The sequence below is a fragment of the Rhipicephalus microplus genome, unplaced genomic scaffold (genome assembly GCF_043290135.1).
Source record: "Rhipicephalus microplus isolate Deutch F79 unplaced genomic scaffold, USDA_Rmic scaffold_626, whole genome shotgun sequence".
Taxonomy (NCBI): Eukaryota; Metazoa; Arthropoda; class Arachnida; order Ixodida; family Ixodidae; genus Rhipicephalus; species Rhipicephalus microplus.
The window spans coordinates 30,001-34,682 of NW_027465184.1; the positions used below are offsets into that span (position 1 = coordinate 30,001).

General features: G+C 57.9%; 2 non-coding genes across 2 annotated transcripts; both read right to left on the bottom strand.

Moving 5' to 3' along the window:
* Positions 1-659: 659 nt before the first annotated feature.
* LOC142795332 (5.8S ribosomal RNA) lies at positions 660-812 on the bottom strand. Its single transcript, XR_012892950.1, has one exon. It is a non-coding gene; the product is annotated as a 5.8S ribosomal RNA (ribosomal RNA).
* A 1,719-nt stretch (positions 813-2,531) lies between these two features.
* LOC142795334 (small subunit ribosomal RNA) lies at positions 2,532-4,346 on the bottom strand. Its single transcript, XR_012892952.1, has one exon. It is a non-coding gene; the product is annotated as a small subunit ribosomal RNA (ribosomal RNA).
* Positions 4,347-4,682: the final 336 nt, after the last annotated feature.

A 4,682-nucleotide genomic window follows, 5' to 3' on the forward strand; every position in this document is an offset into this window, starting at 1 on the left:
CTTCGCCAACGTTTCGCCAACTCGTGCGGGAGACTTTTTCCGCTTCGCGGCAAGTCGTCGCGCCGTGCTCTCCGCATCAACCGCGTACGCAGCGAACCGCAAACGTCGGGCGCAGCCTCCTCACCTCCCTGCGCTTTGCGCGCGAACGTTCCCTGTTCGCGCGGCAAAGCCTGGAGGAGGCACGGCCCCGCAGCGTGTTCGAGCGCCCGGTCTACGGGACACCCTGCTTACTTCGAGGGCAACAAGCGCAACGCAAGGCTGCGATCTCGCGCACTTTGCGCACGGCTGGAGAAGCTTTGCTGGCCGGCTTTCGCTCCTCGTGTTTACCGTGCGTTAAAGTTGCGCGTCCGTGGCTCTCGCAGCTCTTGCGCGCCCGGTCGCAGAGAGGAGTACGCAACCTCGACCGCACTTTCCCTGCAGGCTTCCTTCCGACTCGAAGTCCTGCGGCGGTCTCAACGAGGTGCCACATCCTCAATGCAGTCGGTCGCCCCCGTTTCGGTTGGGCTCTGGCACGACGGTCGCCACCGTCTCGCCCTTGAGTGGCCGCTGTTGGCGCTCGCTGTGAGGTGTTCAGCGTGCTGTCCGTGTTGCCGACGCGGTCAAAACGAGTCGACGGCTCACGTTCCCTTGTGCGCCGAAGGCTCTCTTGATATGTGATCCGACCCTCAGACAGACGAAGCCAAGGGAAGACCCAAGGCCGCAATGTGCGTTCAAAGAATCAGTGCTCAGTGTGTCCTGCAATTCACACCAAGTCTCGCAGCTGGCTGCGTTCTTCATCGACCCGAGAACCGAGTGATCCACCGCTTAGAGTCGTGAAAAAGTGTTTGTTCAATTCCGTACAGTCAAAACCAAACGTTTCTGGCACTCGGCCAAACAGTGGCCAAGAAGGGCGCTTTTCAGCGCACGCTTGGACTCCAAAACTCTGCCGCGCCTTTTTCGGCTGCCGCAAATCGAGCAAACGGTGTGTTTCGGACGGCGTTTCGCTTTCGCTACTTGCGAGTGCTTTCGTGGTCCACCCCTCTATAAATACTCGGGAGGCGTCGAAGCCGGTTCTCCAAGCCGGACCCGTAGGTATCGTTGTGTGCTCGCTCTCATTGGCCCGCCTAACCAGAAAATGCCTGCGGTACACCCATTTGGATAAGAGTGCACGCAGATGCGGGCCTCGACGGCTACACATTTCCTCGGGCGGCCGCCTCCCGGCCTCCGTGGAGCGCGGGATGCACGGTCCCATCGACAAGCCTCTCCCGTTTTTACCGTGGCGTCGCGGTTCACCACGGCAGGCGGGTCGGTCTCCTCCGCATAAAAAGGGGGACCCCCGCTTTTTGTTCCACGAAATCGCACAAGCTTTTTTCGCATCCACGGTTTGCCACCGCACACCAAAATGCCGATCCGGCTGCCTACTTTAGCCAACAGGTGGAGCCAGGCGCGCCGTACTTGCGCGGCACTTCCCACGTCCACCGAAGTCGGTGCCAAGGACCACTTTCGGCGCCGGAGCCGCGTACGAGCCTACTCGAGGCGGAAGAACGAAGCCAGCAAGGGCCTGGCCGCAAGTGCGTTCAATTGTCGGGACGTCCAAGTCCCTCGTTCTTCCGTGCTTCCTCTTTCGGCAAGTCGTTGCGGCACCTTCCCAAAGCGCGCAGACCCGCTAATCGCGACGAGCGCGACGTGGCCGTGCCGCCTTTCCCTCGGCAGCAAGCAAAACGCCTGGCAACGTCGACGCTCCCCTAACCGCGATCTCGCACCGTGTTTCGTGTGGCAAATTCAAAAGCCGGCCGGCGCTGCTGCAACCATTACGGTCGGTACGCATACGCCGCGGAGGGCGGGACGGTCATCGGAGCGTGCGGTTCCTCCATCGAGTACTGCGCACCTCGGCCGTCGCATCGCCGTGCCATGACCGGCCGCGCGTCAACGCGAACCGGTGCCAGCGAGATCCCTCGCCTGCAAGAACCGACCGGCAGCCTCCGTCACCCGAGGACGCGGAGGCGCTTGCCGCGGACGGCGGGACGGTATGCACTGGTGCACAGCGGACCCGTCACATCGCCAGTTCCTTGACCGACCGCCGACGCTTGTGCCGTTCCTCTCGTACTTGGCAGTCGCCGCGCGATTGTCGGGTCTCGTTCTTGCACGCTCGAACGGTCGGGAGGGCACTCGGCTGGCGTTTCGGGAACGCGCAGCCTCGCCTTCTACCGACGTAACCACGACTCGCCGTTCGCGCTCCGCCGCTCCTGTTTACAGTACTAGGCGGTCCCGCAGCGGTCGGGTCGCGCATTTCGAGCGCTTCGAGCCACGGTGCTGTGGCGGGTCGAAAGCCGACCTATGAGTGCGTTGCGCCGTTTGTACCCGCGTCCGCCACCTGGCCGACCGTCCAAGGTCGCGGTGTTGGCGTCCGCTGGGCGCAACAATTTGTCACGGGGTGCCGCTCCACATTCAGGCAGCCCCGTGGGGAAAAGCCGACCCCGCGTCCAAACGGGGTCAGCGGCAGAAAGTGTCGGGCGCAGACGCAGCTGAGGCGCTCACCCTTCACAATCCGTTAATGATCCTTCCGCAGGTTCACCTACGGAAACCTTGTTACGACTTTTACTTCCTCTAAATGATCAAGTTTGGTCATCTTTCCAACAGACCGGCGCAACCGAAAGGCCGCGCCGGACATCGGTCCGAAGACCTCACTAAATCATTCAATCGGTAGTAGCGACGGGCGGTGTGTACAAAGGGCAGGGACGTAATCAACGCGAGCTTATGACTCGCGCTTACTGGGAATTCCTCGTTCAAGGGGAACAATTGCAAGCCCCTATCCCAATCACGAAAGAAGTTCCACGGGTTACCCAGTCTTTTCAGACAGGGATAAAGACACGCTGCTTCCTTCAGTGTAGCGCGCGTGCGGCCCCGGACATCTAAGGGCATCACAGACCTGTTATTGCTCTGTTTCGTGCGGCTAGGAGCCGCTTGTCCCTCTAAGAAGGTTGTAAGGTGCTGGGAACCCCGCACCTATTTAATAGGCTAGAGTCTCGTTCGTTATCGGAATTAACCAGACAAATCGCTCCACCAACTAAGAACGGCCATGCACCACCATCCACCGAATCAAGAAAGAGCTCTCAATCTGTCAATCCTCCCAGTGTCCGGGCCGGGTAAGTTTTCCCGTGTTGAGTCAAATTAAGCCGCAGGCTCCACTCCTGGTGGTGCCCTTCCGTCAATTCCTTTAAGTTTCAGCTTTGCAACCATACTTCCCCCGGAACCCAAATACTTTGGTTTCCCGGAAGCTGCCCGCCGAGTCATTTGAGTAACTCAGGCGGATCGCTGGTTGGCATCGTTTATGGTCAGAACTAGGGCGGTATCTGATCGCCTTCGAACCTCTGACTTTCGTTCTTGATCAATGAAAACATTCTTGGCAAATGCTTTCGCAGTAGTTCGTCTTGCGACGGTCCAAGAATTTCACCTCTAGCGCCGCAATACGAATGCCCCCGTCCGTCCCTCTTAATCATTACCTCGTATTCCAAAAACCAACAGAACAGAAACGAGGTCTTGTTCTATTATTCCATGCAAGTTTATTCAGGCGACTCGCCTGCGTTGAGCACTCTAATTTTTTCAAAGTAAAAGCACCGGCCATCTCGAGGCACACAATGAAGTGCACCAAGAAAGAACCGGCATGATGTTCAGTCCGAGCCGTCGCATCGGGTAGATGCACTACTCGTCTGGAACTGAGATCCAACTACGAGCTTTTTAACCGCAGCAGCTTTAGTATACGCTATTGGAGCTGGAATTACCGCGGCTGCTGGCACCAGACTTGCCCTCCAATTGATCCTCGTTAAAGGATTTAGAGTGTACTCATTTCAATTACGGGGCCTCAAAAGAGTCCCGTATTGTTATTTTTCGTCACTACCTCCCCGTGCCGGGAGTGGGTAATTTGCGCGCCTGCTGCCTTCCTTGGATGTGGTAGCCGTTTCTCAGGCTCCCTCTCCGGAATCGAACCCTGATTCTCCGTTACCCGTAACAACCATGGTAAGCAAGTAACCTACCATCGAAAGTTGATAAGGCAGACACTTGAAAGAAACGTCGCCGGCTCGTGGCCATGCGATCAGCACAAAGTTATCCAGAGTCACCACACAATACGGGCCGAAACCCGATCGATCTTGGTCTAATAAAAGCACCCGTTACCCAAAGGGCTCCAGGCTCACTGCATGTATTAGCTCTAGAATTGCCACAGTTATCCAAGTAGGAAGAAACGATCTAAGGAACCATAACTGATTTAATGAGCCATTCGCGGTTTCGCCTTATTTCGGCATGTACTTAGACATGCATGGCTTAATCTTTGAGACAAGCATATGATTACTGGCAGGATCAACCAGGTAATCGTTCGACTGCGCGTCCGTCCTCGCCTTCGGCGGGCCGGACGCAGTCTGTGTGCGGCGGAGGCCACCTTCAGGCGCCCCAACACGCTTATTTTGCACTCCGAGATGACGGCGTTCGAGCTCGCTACGGCACAACCTTCCCGAAAGACGAGTGGGAGCCGTGCGGCAAGAAGCACGTTCATGCTCGCTCTTTTTCGTTGCATCGACTCGGTCGCGCCGTGCGGGTTGCCCAAGCCCGCTGCACTGTCGGTGGACCGGCCGGAACTAGCAACGGAGCCGAGACTGCAAAGCCGCCAGACGACGGGTCACGCCCGCGTCTTCGGCGCTTTCGCATCT